The sequence below is a fragment of the Ranitomeya variabilis genome, chromosome 5, assembly GCF_051348905.1.
Source record: "Ranitomeya variabilis isolate aRanVar5 chromosome 5, aRanVar5.hap1, whole genome shotgun sequence".
NCBI lineage: Eukaryota > Metazoa > Chordata > Amphibia > Anura > Dendrobatidae > Ranitomeya > Ranitomeya variabilis.
Genome location: NC_135236.1, coordinates 678,250,847 through 678,272,780, shown reverse-complemented (window position 1 = coordinate 678,272,780; position 21,934 = coordinate 678,250,847). Strand labels below are relative to the sequence as shown.

Sequence of the window (21,934 nt, the reverse complement as noted above, 5' to 3'; positions counted from 1 at the left end):
AACAATCTGAGATAACATGAGCAGAATCACCACAGTAAAAGCACAACCCATTCTGACGTCTGTGATTTTGCCGTTCAATTCTGGTCAGAATCCTGTCACATTGCATAGACTCAGGCTCCTGCTCAGAAAATACCGCCAGATGGTGCACTGGTTTGCGCTCCCGTAAGCACCGATCAATCTGAATGGCCAAAGACATTGACTCATTCAGACCCGCAAGCGTGGGGAACCCCACCATAACATCCTTAATGGCTTCAGAAAGACCCTTTCTGAAAATCGCTGCCAGGGCACACTCATTCCATTGAGTAAGCACAGACCATTTCCTAAACTTCTGACAGAAAACCTCTGCTTCATCCTGACCCTGGGAGAGAGCCAGCAAAACCTTTTCTGCTTGGTCTACCAGATTAGGTTCCTCATAAAGCACTCCAAGCGCCAGAAAAAACGCATCCACATTTTGCAATGCAGGATCTCCCGGCGCCAGAGAGAATGCCCAATCTTGAGGGTCACCACGCAACAAAGAAATAATAATTTTAACTTGCTGAACCGGATCACCAGAGGAACGAGGTCTCAGAGAAAGAAATAATTAGCAATTATTTTTAAAGTTCAAAAACCTAGATCTGTCTCCGGAGAACAGCTCAGGAATAGGTATCTTAGGCTCTGACATAGGACTGCGGACTACATAATCCTGAATGCCTTGTACCCTAGCAGTGAGATGATCCACACTAGAAGACAGACTCTGAAGGTCCATAGCTGCAGCTGAATTCTGAACCACCCAGAGATTAAGGGGAGGAGAGAGGCTAGACACACTGCAGAGGAAAAAAAAAAAAAAATGAACTCAGGATTTCTCTTATCCCTCTTTTGCGATGCATTAACTCTTTACTGGCCTGCTGTACTGTTATGATCCGGTGGTAGGATCACCAAACTGACCTGATAGGTAAACCTGAATAGTAGGACAAGCTCCGGGGATGTGGGAACTATACCGACCGCAATCCTGATCCTATCCACACACACTAAAGGCAGCCGTGGAGCGTTACCTAAAAACCTAGACGCCTCTTCACGACCTGAGAAACTAGCTACCCCTAGAGAGAAAGCAAAGCCTCACTTGCCTCAGAGAAATAACCCCAAAGTTTAGGCAGCCCCCCACAAATAATAACGGTGAGTTAAGGGGAAAATACAAACGTAGGAATGAAAAACAGGTTTAAGCAAATGAGGCCCGCTAACACTAAATAGACAGAAGATAGCAGGGATCTGTGCGGTCGGTACAAAACTATCAAAAACTATCCACGCAGAAAGTACAAGAACCCCCACACCGACTCACGATGTGAGGGGCGCACTCTGCTCCCCAGAGCTACCAGCAAGCGAAAAATTACGTATAAGCAAGCTGGACTGAACACATCATATACTGAGAAACATATTCAAGGAAACAATGAGCAAAAAGAACTAGCAAAACTTAGCTTCTCAGAAATAGACAGGTCACCAGGAAAATCCAGGAGAGGTCAGAACCAGTACTGAATACAACGACAGCAGGCAACAAGTAAAGGTCCAGGTGGAGTTAAATAGGAACCAGCATAGCAGGAAATGAGGCAGCTGAGCCCAGCTCCAGACCTGCAGTATCGCTAAAGGCCACCAGAGGGAGCCCAGACGGAATTCACAACAGCCTGGCAAATTCAAAGTCTATTAAATTCAAGGCGGCGCCTGAATCCACAAACGCCATGACAGAAAATGACGACAACGAGCAGATCAAGGTCACAGATAGCAGAAATTTAGGTTGTACAGTACTGATGGTAACTGAACTAGCGATTCTCTTTGTCCGCTTAGGGCAGACCGAAATGACATGAGAAGCATCGCCACAGTAGAAACAACCTATTCTGACGTCTGAATCCCCGTTGTTCCGCTCTAGACAGAATCCTATCACACTGCATAGGCTCAGGTATCTGCTCTGAGGACAACGCCACAGTGCGCACAGTTCTGCGCTCCCGCAAGCGCCGCTCGATCTGAATGGCCAGAGACATGGAATCACTCAGACCAATAGGCGTGGGAAACCCCACCATAACATCTTTAATAGATTCAGAAAGACCCTTTCTGAAAATTGCCGCCAAGGCATCCTCATTCCATTTAGTCAGCACAGACCATTTTCTAAATTTCTGACAATGCAATTCTGCGGCATTCTGAGACAGGGCCAACAAGGTCTTCTCCGCATGATTCACAGAATTAGGTTCATCATACAATAACCCTAGAGCCTGAAAAAAGGTGTCTACATTAAGCAAGGCCGGATTCCCAGATTCCAGGGAAAATGCCCAATCCTGAGGATCGCCACACAGCAGGGAGATGACAATTTTAACCTGCTGAATGGGATCACCCGAGCAACGAGGTTTCAGAGCAAAAAACAGTTTACAGTTATTTTTAAAACTCAAAAATTTAGACCTGTCCCCAAAAAACAAATCCGGAGTAGGAATCCTAGGCTCTAAAACCGGAGTCTGAACAATATAATCGGAAATGCCCTGTACCCTAGCAGCAAGTTGGTCTACACGAGAAGCCAATCCCTGAACATCCATGCTAGCACAAAACTCCTCAGTCACCCAGAGGAAAAGAGGGAAGGTAAGACAAAACAGACTACAGAAAAAAAAATGGCTCAGCACTTTTCTTCCCTTCTTCTGAGATGCGTTTAACTCATTGCTGGCCAGTTGTACTGTTATGATCCGGTGACCCTGGAGCCGCATGAGACTATCTCTGGAGTAGGTGGAACCTGTACTGACCGCAACCCTAAACTGACACCGCAACTAGTAGTAGCCGTGGGGTGTACCTAACACGGCCTAGACACCTCGACACAGCCGGAGAACTAAATACCCCTAAAGTTGGAAATGGGAATTCTATCTTGCCTCAGATCATATAAACCAAACCAAAAAGAGCACTATAACATCAATATATAAAGTGCCAGGATCTAAGAAAAGAGGTTCAGTGCATACGCATAGGTTAACCAATAAAGAAAAGCACCAGAAAAACCTAATTTTATAAAAGTAACAATTTTTATTAACATACAAAGTACATAAACAATAAATGAGAGATAACAGGGAGATGACAAGGACCTCACCAAAAAGAGTGGCAAAGCAGTACCCACCAGGCAAATACTATTAAGCTATTAAGCATAGGTTAAATAATTGTAGAAAAGGTGCCAGTGCTTTGTGCAAAAGTTTCATAAAAAATGTAAACAAAACCTATTTGTAAGGGATACACAAGGCGTCAACCAATCATGACATCAGGTTGCAGCATCGTGGTCCCCCTGGTAAATATAGCTATTACTTTTCCTTTCCCACTTGGGTTATGCTCTTTCACTATGGATGAGCTCTGTTGCTGCAACCTGATGTCATGATTGGTTGACGCCTTGTGTATCCCTTACAAATGGGTTTTGTTTACATTTTTTATGAAACTTTTGCACAAAGCACTGGCACCTTTTCTACAATTATTTAACCTATGCTTAATAGTATTTGCCTGGTGGGTACTGCTTTGCCACTCTTTTTGGTGAGGTCCTTGTCATCTCCCTGTTATCTCTCATTTATTGTTTATGTACTTTGTATGTTAATAAAAATTGTTACTTTTATAAAATTAGGTTTTTCTGGTGCTTTTCTTTATTGGTTAACTTATCTTGCCTCAGAGCAGAGCCCCAAAGGATAGACAGCCCCCCACAAATATTGACTGTGAGTTTAAGAGGAAGGATGTACACAGGCAGAAAAACAGGATTTAGCAAAAGAGGCACTTCTAGCTAAATAGAAAAGGATAGGACAGAATTCTAAGCGGTCAGTATTAAAATCCTAAAAAATATCCACAGCAGAAAATACTATAATCTACATCTAACTAAAGACATAGAATGTATATCTGCATCTCCAGAGATTCCAGCATGACAGGAAAATCCAAACAAAGTCTAAGCTGGACAAAAACACAATAAATTGCACTGAACAGAAAAGCAAACTGCAAGTCTGCTGCAGGGACAAAAAACCAGACACTTAGCTGAATTGATAGCAGGGCATGAGGAGCCAGACAGAGATGCAATCCCTCCAAGAACAATTGACAACTGGCAGGGACTACTGGATCCTACACACCTAAATACCTAATAGCATACCTCCCAACCGTCCCGATTTCAGCGTGACAGTCCCGCTTTGGCACCGGGGTCCCGCTGTCCCGCTTCGGGCATTTAAAATCCCGAATTTGCGGCCGCCGGTGAAGCCCCGCCCACTTCCGGGACGTAGAGAGAGCCCGATTAGGTTTGTGGCTGTTTTTTTTTTCTTATACATGCTGGGTCTCCTCCCGACCGATCCCTCCCCCGCCCCCGCCCCCGCCCCCGCCCCCTGTGTGTGCGGCGCTGCCACGCTGAGGAAGAGAGCCAGCAGCGATCAAGATGAGAGGTCAGCGACTCACTACCTGAGGTGTGTGCACAGAGCTCTGGCGTCTCCTGCTCTTAGCTGCTATCCCGGCAGAGAAGGAGAGACGGGGGAGGTGCCGGGACAGTGCAGAGCTGTGAGCAGCCGGAGAAACTGAAGAGCTGCACATGGACAGATCAGCCGCCCCTGCACCACAGAGGAGATTGTGTGTGTGTGTGTGTGATGTGTGTGTGTGTGTGAGATGTGTGATGCTGCATTTGTGTGTGTGTCATGTGTGTATGAGGTATCTGGTGTGTGTGATGGCTGGGTGTGTGTGATGGCTGGGTGTGTGTGTGTGATGGCTGGGTGTGTGTGTGTGATGGCTGGGTGTGTGTGTGTGATGGCTGAGTGTGTGTGTGTGATGGCTGGGTGTGTGTGTGTGTGTGTGATGGCTGGGTGTGTGTGTGTGTGATGGCTGGGTGTGTGTGATGGCTGCATGTGTGTGATGGCTGCGTGTGTGTGTGTGTGATGGCTGCGTGTGTGTGTGTGTGTGATGGCTGCGTGTGTGTGTGATGGCTGCGTGTGTGTGTGTGATGGCTGCGTGTGTGTGATGGCTGCGTGTGTGTGATGACTGCGTGTGTGTGTGATGACTGCGTGTGTGTGTGATGGCTGCGTGTGTGTGTGTGATGGCTGCGTGTGTGTGTGATGACTGCGTGTGTGTGTGATGGCTGTGTGTGTGATGGCTGCATGTGTGATGCATTTGTGTCAAAGCTGCATGTGTTTGTGAGCTGCGTTTGTGATGCTGCGTGTGTATGTGTGATACTGTGTGTGTGTGATGCTGCATGTGTGTGAGCTGCGTGCCTGTATGTCATTATACAGTATGGAGAACTGTGGCCATAATACAGTATGGAGCATCATGTGGGGTCATTATACAGTATGGAGCATCATGTGCAGTCATTATACAGTATGGAGCATCATGTGCGGTCATTATACAATATGGAGCATCATGTGCAGCCAGTATACAGTATGGAGCATCATGTGTGGTCATTATACAATATGGAGCATCATGTGCAGTCATTATACAGTAAGGAGCATCATGTGCAGTCATTATACAGTATGGAGCATCATGTGCGGTCATTATACAATATGGAGCATCATGTGTGGTCATTATACAGTATGGAGCATCATGTGCGGTCATTATACAGTATGGAGCATCATGTGCGGCCATTATACAGTATGGAGCATCATGTGCAGTCATTATACAGTATGGAGCATCATGTGCGGTCATTATACAGTATGGAGCATCATGTGCAGCCAGTATACAGTATGGAGCATCATGTGCGGTCATTATACAATATGGAGCATCATGTGTGGCCATTATACAGTATGGAGCATCATGTGTGTTCATTATACAGTATGGAGCATCATGTGCAGCCAGTATACAGTATGGAGCATCATGTGCGGTCATTATACAATATGGAGCATCATGTGCAGTCATTATACAGTATGGAGCATCATGTGCAGCCAGTATACAGTATGGAGCATCATGTGCGGTCATTATACAGTATGGAGCATCATGTGCGGTCATTATACAGTATGGAGCATCATGTGCGGCCAGTATACAGTATGGAGCATCATGTGCGGTCATTATACAGTATGGAGCATCATGTGCGGTCATTATACAATATGGAGCATCATGTGTGGCCATTATACAGTATGGAGCATCATGTGTGTTCATTATACAGTATGGAGCATCATATGCAGCCAGTATACAGTATGGAGCATCATGTGCGGTCATTATACAATATGGAGCATCATGTGCAGCCAGTATACAGTATGGAGCATCATGTGCGGTCATTATACAATATGGGGCATCATGTGCGGTCATTATACAGTATGGAGCATCATGTGCGGTCATTATACAGTATGGAGCATCATGTGCGTTCATTATACAGTATGGAGCATCATGTGCGGCCATTATACAGTATGCATGCGGTCATTATACAGTATGGAGCATCATGTGCGGCCATTATACAGTATGGAGCATCATGTGCGGTCATTATACAGTATGGAGCATCATGTGCGGTCATTATACAGTATGGAGCATCATGTGCGGCCATTATACAGTATGCATGCGGTCATTATACAGTATGGAGCATCATGTGTGTTCATTATACAGTATGGAGCGTCATGTGTGGCCATTATACAGTATGGGGCATCATGTGTGGTCATTATACAGTATGGAGCACTGTGTGGCCATATTTTTTTGTTTATAACTATTGTATATGAAACAGTGTGATCAGCAGTGCTAAATGGGTGTGCTTGGGACGTGGATATGGGTGTGACTAATTATGAATGGGTGTGGTCAGAGGCGTGGCCTAAAATTTGCCGCGGCGCGCTTCACGCGCCGCAAACTTTGTCCCTCTTTCCCATCTTCAAAAGTTGGGAGGTATGCTAATAGAGCTGAAATCGGCAGAAACACCTGCCCTGGATTACAACCCAGAGACAACTGCACTACCACTAACAACCACCGGAGGGAGCCCAAGAGCAGAATTCACAACAGCACAGCTTGTTTACAGAGGAGCAGGAGATGGTGGACTCAGCAGCATCTGGACCGGAGGAAGAGTGAAGACATCTGGTGTGTATGGAGCACCATTATCACAGCGGAGCTGTCTGGGACTCATCCTTCTGTAAGATAAGAAGGAGCTCCAGGTCTGCAGTGAATGGCCAGGCATTGTGGAGGGAGGGGAGAGAGACATTAGTATGGGGGAGAGACACTGATGGGAGAGAGCGAGACATTTAGTATGATGAGAGAGAAACATGGAGCGTGATGGGAAGAGAAATACACATGGAATAGCAGGGGTGAGACACATGGAGTGTGATGGGTAGAGAGATACACATGGAACAGCAGGGGTGAGACACTTGGGCTATGTGCACACGTTGCGGATTTTGATGCTTTTCCGCAGCATTTTTGGATGCGCGGAATTGCATCAAATCCACAGTGTAGTGCACAACCAATGTTAGTCAACGGGAAATTGAGAATTGTTGTGCACATGCTGCGGAAAAATATGCACGGATTTGCAGGGTTTTATTTACTGCAGCATGTCAATTCTTTTTGCGGATCTGCAGCGTTTCTGCACCCATTGACTAACACTGAGTCAGGCAAATCCGCAGCAAAACCGCAGGTTTAAAAATCTGCGGTTTTGCTGCAGGAGTTGCGTGCGATAAACGCAGATAGGGAGGGGAAAGTGTGTGGGCGGAGACTGTGTGAGCGGAGACTGTGTGTGGGTGGAGACTGTGTGTGTGGAGACTGTGTGTAGGCAGAGACTGTGTGTGAGCGGAGACTGTGTGTGGGCGGAGACTGTGTGGGTGGAGACTGTGTGTGGGCAGAGACTGTGTGAGCGGTGAATATGTGCCTGTCTGTGTGCCGGTGTCTGTATCTGTGTGTATGTGTGTGCACGGGAACAGGGAGTATACTGCTGTTTTTTGTTTGTTTGTTTTTTTACAGGAGATCGAGGGCATCACATGATTTAGCTGAATAATAAAGATGGGAAACTGTGTAGTGTTTTATTTCATTAAAATACTTTATTCTGGCTGTGTGTTTATTTAACCCTTAACTATAGGATTAGTAATGGATAGGTATCTTATTGACGCCTCTCCATTGCTAAGTTGGCTTGATGTCACCTTACAATACAAAGGTGACATCAACCCCACAAATATTACCCCTTATGACACCACTACAGGGCATTGGGAAGAGAGAGGCTAAGTGCTGGAATTGGCGCATCTCAGAGATGTGCCATTTCTGTGGTGGCTGTGAGCTGGTGTTTGTAGCCGGGGAAGGGGGGGTGCAATATCCATGGCCCCTTCTTAAGCTATTAATATCTGCCCACAGTTGTCTGCATAGCCTTTTCTGGTAATTAATTATAGGGGGACCCCACGTCATTTTTTTGGGGGGGTCCCCCTATTTTAATAGCCAGTAATGGCTAAATATACAGCTGTGGCCTGATGTTCATAGCCTTAGAAGATCCATGGCTATAAATATCATATACTTCTCACATAATACTGTCATATAAATCACACATACCGCCATAGTGTTCTCACATAATACCGCCATAGCGTTCTCACATACCGCCATAGCGTTCTCACATAATACCGCCATATACTTCTCACATAATACTGCCATATACTTCTCACATAATACCGCCATATAGATCACACACAATACCACCATATAGATCACACATAAATCCACCATATAACTCTCACATAATACTGCCACATAAATCACACATAATCCCACAATAGAGTTCTCATATAATAGTGATATATTGTTTACATTATTCCACCATACTGATCAAACATAATATCACCATACAGATCACATATAATACCGTCATATAGATCACACATAATGCCATAATACAGATCACACATAATACTTGGCGGCATCAAGTGTGGTCTATATGGCTGTACTATGTAAAAAATATATATGGTGGCATGTGCAATCTATATGGCAGTATTATGTAATAAATATATATGGCGGTATAATGTGTGCTCTTTATGGGAGTATGATGTGATAAATAGATATATAATAAAACCTGGCACTCAACTTATACTTGGAAGTGAATTTTATTTTCCAGCAACAAATTTCCAGCAACAAAAACGTTTCGGTCATTAATTAGACCTTCATCAGTTACAGATGGTGAGTGGTGCCTGGAAAAAAGACGAGCCCGTGTAGGCAGATAGTAATAATAGATTTCACTAGTGGATGTAAGGGAGGTCCATATAGGTCAGCCGCTTGTGCAAGACCGCGTCTGTGACGCCTTGCACAAGCGGCTGACCTATATGGACCTCCCTTACATCCACTAGTGAAATCTATTATTACTATCTGCCTACACGGGCTCGTCTTTTTTCCAGGCACCACTCACCATCTGTAACTGATGAAGGTCTAATTAATGACCGAAACGTTTTTGTTGCTGGAAATTTGTTGCTGGAAAATAAAATTCACTTCCAAGTATAAGTTGAGTGCCAGGTTTTATTATATATCATTGAGGTGTTGGAACCTACCTGGGCACCATATGCTATATGCTGTGCACACATTTATCTATTAAAAAGTGATAAATAGATATGGCGGCATTATGTGTGATTCATATGGCAGTGTGCTGATCTATGGGGTCACAGAGGGAGATATATGGGGGAAGGAGCAGGGTGTCCGCAGCACAGAGTATTTCAGGAGAGCAGTGTGCTGGTCTATGGGGGTCACAGAGGAGATACAGTATATGGGGGAGGAGCAGGGTGACCGCAGCACAGAGTATTTCAGGAGAGCAGTGTGCTGGTCTATGGGGGTCACAGAGGAGATATATGGGGGAGGAGCAGGGTGACCGCAGCACAGAGTATTTCAGGAGAGCAGTGTGCTGGTCTATGGGGGTCACAGAGGAGATATATGGGGGAGGAGCAGGGTGACCGCAGCACAGAGTATTTCAGGAGAGCAGTGTGCTGGTCTATGGGGGTCACAGAGGAGATATATGGAGGAGGAGCAGGGTGACCGCAGCACAGAGTATTTCAGGAGAGCAGTGTGCTGGTCTATGGGGGGTCACAGAGGAGATATATGGGGGAAGGAGCAGGGTGACAGCAGCACAGAGTATTTCAGGAGAGCAGTGTGCTGGTCTATGGGGGTCACAGAGGAGATATATGGTGGAGGAGCAGGGTGACCACAGCACAGAGTATTTCAGGAGAGCAGTATGCTGGTCTATGGGGGTCACAGAGGAGATATATGGGTGGAGGAGCAGGGTGACCACAGCACAGAGTATTTCAGGAGAGCAGTGTGCTGGTCTATGGGGGTCACAGAGGAGATATATGGGGGGAGGAGCAGGGTGATCGCAGCACAGAGTATTTCAGGAGAGCAGTGTGCTGGTCTATGGGGGTCACAGAGGAGATATGTGGGGGAAGGATACATGATCCCTGTTGTGTACATGCTACTTCACACCCCTGTTTTGTGAGTAACGTTCTTGTCATCCCCCCACCTTTATCACTGTCCTGTCCGCTGTCCTTCTCTTTCTCTCGCCTTCCAGTGAGGATGGAGCTGCTCATCTTTATCCAGATATGGCTGTCTCCTCTTTTCATTGCTTTGAGGGGCTCTGTGATCTCCTCCTTGTACCATGTTAGTTTGCCCCCTGAGCAGCGGCCCTGTTTGGTGTTCTTGTTTTTCTTGGGTATGACACATAATTCCCTGTATCCCAGGGGTGCCAGGGCTTCCTCCTCCGCTTGGGTCCATGTCTCCAGGAGGATCTGGATGTCAATGTTCTTTAGCCTTTGTTTGAAGTCTGGGTCGTTTATCTTGGACCCAAAAGGTGACGCATTCAATCCTTGAATGTTCCAGCTGCTGATAACTAAGGATGTCATCTTTAGTCGATATACCTTAGAATGGAGAAAAATTTTCATAGGACATAACAGTTTGAGTGGTGGATTTAGGTGGCATGTACAGCGCCCCCACTGCCGCAGGGCCGAGGGGTACCCGGTACCGGGCCTCTGAGTCTCTGCTCTGGGGTTGTCACGGTGGCTAGACCCGGTCCGTGACCCTGCTGAGGGGCGCCCAATGAAAGGTGGTGGTATGATGGTGGTGATGTTAGAGTGCGGTGTAGTGCCGGTCGCGGTCAATAACAAGGACACCAGGTTGCAGTCTCTTTACCTCTTTACTGAAGGCTTCTGAGTCCTCAATCCGGAATACGGTTCACCGGGCTGCGCAAGTCCGGCCGGTCCGATGGCACCTCCAGAGTTCCCTTTGCAGGTGGAAATCTGTGCCTACCTTCCTGCGCTTGTGTGTTGTGGTCCTCCCCTGCTGTGCTTACGGGATAGTACCCACAACTGTTGTGTCTATTTCTCGTGTTCCCTCACAACTCGATTCTGATGTTCTCCCTCTACGTCCCCCTGATCTTACGGTTAGGACGCACCCGTATGACGGGGAGGCTCGGAGCTCTTCCGGGACTCTAGCGTCGCCCCACTCCTGTTGTTACCCTGTGTCTTCCTGGGTCTGGGTGAGACAGCCCGCCTGTAACTTACTGTCCTGCCGTAGGTTTGAAGTTTGGCTTGGAGCTCTATACTTCCTCGGCGTTCCGGCCACCGGTTATGCGCCTCAATAGGATGTTGCCTCGTCTTACAGCACGACTCCTACTGGTATTCTCCTTGTTGCGTTGATCTCGTTTCTCACTCAGCACAATAAACCTCGCTTCTTGTCCTTTCTTGGGGTACCGCCGCTATATCGTGCAGGCGCGGTCCCGTAACGTTCTCTCTGGTTGCTAGGCCTCTGTCAGGGTCCCACCCCTGACAGGGACCCCTCTGAATCTTCCCCTACAACACCCTCTGCCACAAGGTGTTGCCTGGTTCCAACCCAGTCAGCTTTCTTTCTAACTTCCTGCCTAACCCCCAGTTTTACCAGATTGTGAGGAGTGGCATAATAAATAGAACCCTTAGCTCCCCCTGGAGGCCAGACTGTGAAATGTATTGGTGTCTGTGATACCTGGTCAGATGAACTCCTTCAGTGCCATCAGACGTACCATAGCCCCCCTTAGCGGCGGAGCCACAGTACTGCAACGACCAGGACTCTGGGGCGCTGCACATGTTTTAGGGTTGTCCCATGAGTTTGCTGCATAATGTGTTGAGCACTGTCCTGACTTCTGCCATGTTGCTGCCCTCTGTTATTGTGTGTGGCCATTGTGGGGCTTGTGGTCCCCAGTACTTCTGCCCTCTCTGTGGACTCTCACTGCGGATCACTGTGGGTTGCCATCTGTTTGGTGGGCGTCTTGCTTGTGGTCTCGGAAGTCTGTTTAGAACGATGACCTTTAGCTCTCTGGCTAGATGGCTGACCCCTTTGTTTATTGAGGAGCTTGTCGTCGTGTAAGTGATGGAGCGTTATTTCGGGGGTCTTGCCAGTTGAATGATTGGTGTTAAGGCGATACTGGCGGCCAGCTCTGATTTGATTTGCTGGTTTACCTGTTGGTCTATCTCTATGGGATATTTTTGGTGGGCAGCTATTGTGAGTTTTGATAGGCCTTGGGTGGCTGTCTCTTGGTGAATATCGCTTGGGCCGGTGTGTAATATGAGATGTGTGGGCTCTGTGAAGCATGGGTTATTGATCACCTTCTCCGCTTGTGGGATTGTTGAACAGCGGATTTTTGTGACCCGGGCACCTGGGAACAGTCTCTTAGTGTCCAGGTATTTCCCGTTTGAGTCTATTATTAGGACAATGTCAAAGCCCGGTGTTTTATTTGGGCTGTTTGTTTTTTGTGGGTCCTTGGCTGTTGGTTGCCCTGGATTGCTGTGAAGATGAGGCTGTATATTCGTTGTTATGATTGAGGGTAGGATTTTTCTTGGGTTCAGGGGTCTTGGATGACCTGATTTGCTGTGTGGATGGGGGCTGTACTTTTATTTCTGGGGTGGTGTGTGGTGTCCTTCTGACTGAGGCGGTCACTGGTCTGTGATGTGTCAGGCACCAAGATGGTTGGTGCAGGCCTTGGTTTTGGGGACTGCTTGTATTTTGAGGTGCCCTCTCTGGGTTTTGTTGCAGGTTTGATGATTTTAGCTGTTATTTCTTCTTTGAGGTATGCATCTTCTTCCTGCAGGCTTTGAAGTGACCTTTGCATTTCACACTGATCTCTTTTCAGCCTTGATAATTCTTCCTTCAGTTGGTCATTTGCATTTTTCTCACCTTGGCTTCTTTGAAATTCCTCTTTAAATTGAATAAACTCACTCCCTAGTTGGGACAGGCAGTCTCTGAGTATAATATCCATGGGGGTTGTGATGTAGATGGGCTGAGGGATGGCTAGTGACTGTCTGCTGTGATCTGATCAGGAGTGGTTATGCTTCCTTCCTCCCTCAGGGTTTGCATTTCAACTTGATTCTTAATGGGCTGGAATAATGCAGCCCCCCTCATAGGGTATAATGATGTCCCCATAGGGAATAATGGTGCCCCCCTCATAGGGAATAATGCAGCTCCCCTCATAGGGTATAATGATGTCCCCATAGGGAATAATGCTGCCCCCCATAGGGTATAATGATGTTCCCATAGGGAATAATGCTGCCCCCCTCATAGAGAATAATGCTGCCCCCATCATAGGGAATAATTCTGCCCCCCCATAGGGTATAAGGTAATTCCCCCATATGGTATAATACCCCCGCATAGGGAATAATGCTGCCCCAGACTCACTGAGATATATATATACTGTATATATAACAATACTCACCTCTCCTCCTCGCTCCCACGCTTTTTCCGGCGGCGGCTCTACTCCGATGTCAGGCGCTGTGCTGCAGTCGGCCTCGCACACAGCAGGTACGTGATGAAGTGACATCCTCGCGCACCCGCTGTGTGTCAGAGGCGAGGGGAATGATGGGAGAGGGAGCGTCATCTGACTCTCCTCCATTAATGCGTGCTGGGGGTGGTGCTGGCGAAGGGTCCCCCTGGCTTACGGCCCCATAGCAGCCGATTGGGTTGGGGGGCCCCTGAGGGAGCGGTGGCAGAGGCCCTAGTCTGCAGACCCTGACAGCGGGCAGTGTTAGCTGCAACATGCGGCAAACGCTGACCGCTATTATAGTGAAATGAATTCACTCTCCACGCCGATTGGGGCATGAGGAAGCGTGAATATTCATTTCACTTTAGCAGCGGGATCAGGCTTAGGCTTCCTGTCACCCGCTGCTGCTCCGCTGGCATCGGGGGCTCCATAGCAGCTGCATGGTGTGCCGCTATTAGTGACACCCCACTGGCTGGGGGCCCCTGGAGCAGCGGGACGCAAAGGCAGCTGCTGGCCCTGTAAGCCAGCAGGGGTCACGGCCTGGGCCCACTGGAGAATTTTCCGGTGGCCCAGTCGGACCCTGAGCAGAGAATATGTGCGTGTCTGTGTGTGTGCGGGTGTCTGCATGTGTGTGTGTGGGTGTGTGCAGTAACGCTACCGCCAGTACTGTCGGTCACAGAGCTGTGGGATCATGCTGGCAGATGTTAGTGTGATTCTGCAGCTGACTGTGACCTGCGGTAAACAAACAGGCGTGGGCCGATGAGACTACTGCTCCCATCGGGCTATGTCTGCTGTCACTGATAACAGAGACAACAGGTGCCGCTGATAGGAGAGTAGTATCATCTGCCAGCGCCTGTGCTCACAGTTACATACATAGTCACAAAAAAAAAAAACCATTATACTCACCTCACACTAAATCCCTGACGCCCTCGTCTCCTAGAAATAATGTAAAATAATAAACCAACACATACTCCCTGTCCAGGTAATCTGAGTGTCCCATGGCGATCTCCCGTGTAGAACAGTAGACCGCTCTACCCAGCCTTCGGTGATACACTGACAGAAGGTGATTGTCCCGGTGCTGTCACTTGCAGCAACACTACGTGGGAAAGTTCTCACACAGCGGTAGTGCCGTAAGTGAGAGCACCGGAGCTGATGAACTTTGGTGAACTCACGGCAGTGCAGTGATGCGCTACCGGAGCGATAACCTCCTGTCAGTGTATCACCGGAGACCGGGTAGAGCGGTCACATCTCTCGATGTGACTGTTCTACACGTGAGATCGTTGTGGGACATACGGTAAATGGACTATGTCGGACAGGGAGTATTATATGTTGGTTTATTGTTTGATTTTTGTTGCACGAGATGACGACATCGGGGATTAGGCATTCAGTAAGTATGGTAAATTAACCCCTTCCCGACATGCGCCGTACTAGTACTGCGCTGCCGGCACTGCATTACTGACAGCCGCAGTACTAGTACGGCGGCTCGATCACCGCGGTCTCGCGCTGAGCGCCACGGTGATCGGGTGCGGGTGTCAGCTGTATATGACAGCTGACACCCCGCAGCAATGCCCACGATCGGCGCTATCGCCGATCGCGGGCATTTAACCCCTCTGATGCCGCTGTCAATAGTGACAGCGGCATAGAGGGGGATCGCGCAGGGACGGGGGCTCCCTGCGCTCTCCCACCGGAGCAACGCGATGAGATCGCGCTGCTCCGGTGACCTGGAAGGAGTCCCCGGATCCAAGATGGCCGCGGGACTCCTTCCGGGTCATGAGATGACCCTGCTTGCCGGCGTCTGCTGAGAATCCTCATAGCAGGCGCCGGCAAGCCTGTGGAACGTGCCTGTCACATCGGTGATCAGACCGAGTGCTGTGCACACGGTCTGATCACCGATCTGTGATGTCCCCTCCTGGGACAAAGTAAAAAAGTAAGAAAAATTTTTTTCCACATGTGTAAAAAAAAAAATTAAAAAAAAATCCTAAATAAAGAAAAAAAAAAAAAAATTCCCATAAATACATTTCTTTATCTAAATAAAAAAAAAATCACACAATAAAAGTACACATATTTGGTATCGCCGCGTCCGTAACGACCCCACCTATAAAACAATATCACTAGTTAACCCCTTCAGTGAACACCATAAAAAAAAATAAAAAAAAAACGAGGCAAAAAACAACGCTTTATTCTCATACCGCCAAACAAAAAGTGGAATAACACGCGATCAAAAAGACGGATATAAATAAGCATGGTACCGCTGAAAACGTCATCTTGTCCCGCAAAAAAAAAGCTGCCATACAGCATCATCAGCAGAAAAATAAAAAAGTTATAGCTCTCAGAATAAAGTGATGCAAAAACAATTATTTTTTTATATAAAATAGTTTTTATTGTGTAAAAGCGCCAAAACATAAAAAAAATTACATAAATGAGGTATCGCTGTAATCGTACTGACCCGAAGAATAAAACTGCTTTATCCTTTTTACCAAACGCGGAACGGTATAAACGCCCCCCCTAAAAGAATTTCAGGAATTGCTGATTTTTGTTCATTCCGCCTCCCAAAAATCGGAATAAAAAGCGATCAAAAAATGTCATGTACCCGAAAATGATACCAATAAAAACGTCAACTCGTCCCGCAAAAAACAAGATATAACATGACTCTGTGGACCAAAATCTGGAAAAATTATAGCTCTCAAAATGTGGTGATGCAAAAACTATTTTTTGCAATAAAAAGCGTCTTTTAGTGTGTGACGGCTGCCAATCATAAAAATCCGCTAAATAACCCGCTGTAAAAGTAAATCAAACCCCCCCTTCATCACCCCCTTAGTTAGGAAAAATAATACAATTTAAAAAAATATATTTATTTCCATTTTCCCGTTAGGCTACTTTCACACTAGCGTCAGTACGGGGCCGTCGCGCTGCGTCCGCCCGACATACCGACGCATACTCTGCAAGCGCCACACAACGGGGGCAGCGGATGCTGTTTTTCCACGCATCCGCTGCCCCATTGTGAGGTGCGGGGAGGTGGGGGCGGAGTTCCAGCCGCGCATGCGCGGTCGGAAATGGTGGACTGTCGGCACAAAAAAAGTTACATGTAACGTTTGTTGCTGCCTGGCGGTCCGCCACAACACGACGCAACCGTCGCACGACGCTTGCGACGTGTGTCAATATGTCGCTAATGTTAGTCTATGGGGAAAAAACGCATCCTGCAGATGACTTTGCAGGATGCGTTTTTCTCGCCAAAACGACGCATTGCGACGTATGCAAAAAAATGCTAGTGTGAAAGTAGCGCTAGGGTTAGGGCTGGGGTTAGGGTTGGGGTTTCAGTTAGAATTGGGGCGTTTTCACTGTTTAGGCACATCAGGGGCTCTCCAAACGCGACATGGCGTCCGATCTCAACGCGTTTGTTTTGCGTTAAAAACGCATGCGTTTTTATAGAAAAAAACCAGAACACACACTGAAAAGTCACCCACCACCATCAAGGTGATAAAGGGATCCAAACCCTAACCCTACCCCTAAACTCACCCCTAACCGTTTAATGAACATTTTCTGACAGTCATAGTGCCACGTATTTCAGTGCCACGATATTTCAGTGCCACGATATTTCAGTGCCACGTATTTCAGTGCCACGATATTTCAGTGCCACGATATTTCAGTGCCACGATATTTCAGTGCCACGTATTTCAGTGCCACGATATTTCAGTGAAATACGTGGCACTGAAATATCGTGGCATTTACGTGAAATACGTGGCACTTATATACGTGGCACTTATATACGTGGCACTTATATACGTGGCACTTATATACGTGGCACTTATATACGTGGCACTTATATACGTGGCCACTGAAATATCGTGGCACTTATATACGTATATACGTATATAAACGTATTTCAGTGCGACGTATTTCAGTGCCACGTATTTCAGGTTAGGGTTAGGGGTAGGGTTAGGGTTTTTTGGTTTTTTCTCGTTTTCTTGTGTTTTTCTATAAAAACGCATGCGTCTAAAAAACGCATGCGTTTTACCGCGTTTACATGCGTTTTTTCACATATGCGTTTTTTTTAAAAACGCATTTAGATAAAAACGCAAGTGTGAAACCAGCCTTACCCTTGGGAAAATAAAAACGTGGGGGCTAAAATATAATTTTCGTGGAAAAAAATATATTTTTTATTTTCGCGGCTTTGCGTTATAAACTGTAGTGAAACACTTGGGGGTTCAAAGTTCTCACAACACATCTAGATAAGTTCCGTGGGGGGTCTAGTTTCCAATATGGGGTCACTTGTGGGGGGTTTCTACTGTTTAGGTACATCACGGGCTCTGCAAATGCAACAAGACACCTGCAGACCAATCCATCTAAGTCTGCATTTCAAACGTCGCTCCTTCCCTTCCGAGCTCTGCCGTGCGCACAAACAGTGGTTCCCCCCCACATATGGGGTATCAGCGTACTCAGGACAAATTGGACAACAACTTTTGTTGTCCAATTTCTCCTGTTACCCTTGGGAAAATAAAAACGTGGGGGCTAAAATATAATTTTCGTGGAAAAAAAAATATTTTTTATTTTCACGGCTCTGCGTGATAAACTGTAGTGAAACACTTGTTGGTTCAAAGTTCTCACAACACATCTAGATAAGTTCCGTTGGGGGTCTAGTTTCCAATATGGGGTCACTTGTGGGGGGTTTCTACTGTTTAGGTACATCACGGGCTCTGCAAATGCAACAAGACACCTGCAGACCAATCCATCTAAGTCTGCATTTCAAACGGCGCTCCTTCCCTTCCGAGCTCTGCCGTGCGCACAAACAGTGGTTCCCCCCCACATATGGGGTATCAGCGTACTCAGGACAAATTGCACAACAACTTTTGGCATCCAATTTATCCTGCTACCCTTGGGAAAATAAAAAATTTGGGGCAAAAAGATCATTTTTTGTGAAAATTAATATTAATTTTTTTTTACGGCTCTACATTATAAACTTCTGTGAAGCACTTGGAGGTTCAAAGTGCTCACCACACATCTAGATAAGTTCCTTAGGGGGTCTTCTTTCCAAAATGGTGTCACTTGTGGGGGTTTCCACTGTTTAGGCACGTCAGGGGCTCTCCAAACACGACATGGGTTCCGATCTCAATTCCAGCCAATTTTGCATTGAAAAGTCAAATGGCGCTCCTTCCCTTCCGAGCTCTGCCATGCGCCCAAACAGTGGTTTATCCCCATATATGAAGTATCAGCGTACTCAGGACAAATTGCACAACAACTTTTGGCGTCCAATTTATCCTGCTACCCTTGGGAAAATAAAAAATTTGGGGCAAAAAGATCATTTTTTGTGAAAATTAATATTAATTTTTTTTTACGGCTCTACATTATAAACTTATGTGAAGCACTTGGAGGTTCAAAGTGCTCACCACACATCTAGATAAGTTCCTTAGGGGGTCTTCTTTCCAAAATGGTGTCACTTGTGGGGGTTTCCACTGTTTAGGCACGTCAGGGGCTCTCCAAACACGACATGGGTTCCGATCTCAATTCCAGCCAATTTTGCATTGAAAAGTCAAATGGCGCTCCTTCCCTTCCGAGCTCTGCCATGCGCCCAAACAGTGGTTTACCCCCACATATGGGGTATCAGCGTACTCAGGACAAATTGCACAACAACTTTTGGGGTCCAATTTATCCTGCTACCCTTGGGAAAATAAAAAATTTGGGGCAAAAAGATCATTTTTTGTGAAAATTAATATTCATTTTTTTTTACGGCTCTACATTATAAACTTCTGTGAAGCACTTGGAGGTTCAAAGTGCTCACCACACATCTAGATTAGTTCCTTAGAGGGTCTACTTTCCAAAATGGTGTCACTTGTGGGGGTTTCCACTGTTTAGGCAGGTCAGGGGCTCTCCAAACACGACATGGGTTCCGATCTCAATTCCAGCCAATTTTGCATTGAAAAGTCAAATGGCGCTCCTTCCCTTCCGAGCTCTGCCATGCGCCCAAACAGTGGTTTACCCCCACATATGGGGTATCAGCGTACTCAGGACAAATTGCACAACAACTTTTGGGGTCCAATTTATCCTGCTACCCTTGGGAAAATAAAAAATTTGGGGCAAAAAGATCATTTTTTGTGAAAATTAATATTAATTTTTTTTTACGGCTCTACATTATAAACTTATGTGAAGCACTTGGAGGTTCAAAGTGCTCACCACACATCTAGATTAGTTCCTTAGAGGGTCTACTTTCCAAAATGGTGTCACTTGTGGGGGTTTCCACTGTTTAGGCACGTCAGGGGCTCTCCAAACACGACATGGGTTCCGATCTCAATTCCAGACAATTTTGCATTGAAAAGTCAAATGGCGCTCCTTCCCTTCCGAGCTCTGCCATGTGCCCAATCAATGGTTTACCCCAACATGTGGGGTATCAGCGTACTCAGGACAAATTGTACAACGACTTTTTTGGTCCAATTTCTCCTGTTACCCTTGGTAAAATAAAACAAATTGGATCTGAAGTAAAAATTTTGTGAAAAAAAAGTTAAATGTTCAATTTTTTTTAAACATTCCAAAAATTCCTGTGAAGCACCTGAAGGGTTAATAAACTTTTTTAATGTGGTTTTGAGTACCTTGAGGGGTGCAGTTTTTAGAATGGTGTCACTTTTGGGCATTTTCTGTCATATAGACCCCTCAAAGTCACTTCAAGTGTGAGGTGGTCCGTAAAAAAAATGGTTTTGCAAATTTTGTTGCAAAAATGAGAAATCGCTTTTCAACTTTTAACCCTTATAACTCCCTAACAAAAAAAAATTATGTTTCCAAAATTGTGCTGATGTAAAGCAGACATGTGGGAAATGTTGTTTATTAACTATATTATGTGATATAACTCTCTAATTTAAGGGCATAAAAACGAAAAATTTGAAAATTGCGAAATTTTCATAATTTTCGACAAATTTCTGTTTTTTTCACAAATAAATGCAAGTCATATCGAAGAAGTTTTACCACTATCATAAAGTACAATATGTCACGAGAAAACAATCTCAGAATCACCAAGATCCGTTGAAGCGTTTCAGAGTTATGACCTCATAAAGTGACAGTGGTCAGAATTGTAAAAATTGGCCATGTCAGTTAGGTGAAAACAGGCTTCGGGGTGAAGGGGTTAAGAACCAATAAAGGAGTCTGTGTGTTTTTTTCAAATAAAGGATTTTATTCTGGCTGTGTTGTTTTTTACCATATAACTACAGGATTAGTAATGGATAGGTGTCTTATAGACGCCTCTCCATTACTAAGCCGTGGGCTTGACGTCACCTGACAATACAAAGGTGACATCAACCCCACTAACATGAACCCCACTTGCCACCGCTACAGTGGGAAGAGTGAGGCTAAGTGCCAGAATTGGCACATCTATAAGATGCGTCATTTCTGGGGCACCTGAGAGCTGATGTTTTTAGCCTGAAGGGGGGGTGCAATATCCATGGCCCCTTCCCAGGCTATGAATATCAGCCCGCAGCTGTCTGCTTAGCCTTTGGGGTTCGATTTTATAGGGGACATCATGTCAATTTTTTCTAGGGTTCCCCTGTAAAATAGCCAGTAAAGGCTAAGCAAACATCTGTGAGCTGATATTAATAGCCTGGGAACCTTTATGGCTATTGGATCCTTCTCAGAATATTAACATCAGCTCTCAGCCGTCGGCTTTCCCTCTGCTGGTTATGAAAATTACGGGGGAGCCCATGGAATTTTTTTTTTTTTTTAAATAAACAGATATTGCGTTTCACACAGATTTTGTGTGTGTGTCATTATTTAACTCTTTGTGTTCTGTTTTATTAATGAGGGTATCTGGCTGACACCTGTTCGTTACTAAACCTCGGGCTTGGTATTACATACATATGTGTATCTATCTATCTATCTATCTATCTATCTATCTATCTATCTATACATACAGTGGGAAAGGAAAATGGAGCAGAACCGAGATTACTACAGAGTTAAGGGAGCAGAACCGAGATTATTGCAGAGATATGGGAGCAGAACCGAGCTTACTGCAGAGATATGAAAGTAGAACGGAGCTTACTACAGAGATAAGGGAGCAGAACCGAGCTTACTACAGAGATATGGGAGCAGAAACGAGCTTACTACAGAGATACTGGAGAAGAACAGAGCTTACTACAGAGATATGGGAGCAGAACCGAGCTTACTACAGAGATATGGAAGTAGAACCGAGCTTACTACAGAGATAAGGGAGCAGAACCGAGCTTACTACAGAGATATGGGAGCAGAACCGAGCTTACTACAGAGATAAGGGAGCAGAACCGAGCTTACTACAGAGATATGGGAGCAGAACCGAGCTTACTA

General features: G+C 46.0%; 2 protein-coding genes across 2 annotated transcripts in view; one reads left to right on the top strand and one right to left on the bottom strand.

Moving 5' to 3' along the window:
- LOC143777037 (E3 ubiquitin/ISG15 ligase TRIM25-like) overlaps positions 1-21,934 on the top strand; it is a 521,945-nt gene that overhangs the window by 70,424 nt on the left and 429,587 nt on the right. The window lies entirely within an intron of this gene.
- Positions 1-21,934, bottom strand: part of LOC143777040 (E3 ubiquitin/ISG15 ligase TRIM25-like) — a 481,784-nt gene that overhangs the window by 121,413 nt on the left and 338,437 nt on the right. The gene's annotated exons all lie outside the window — the stretch shown is intronic.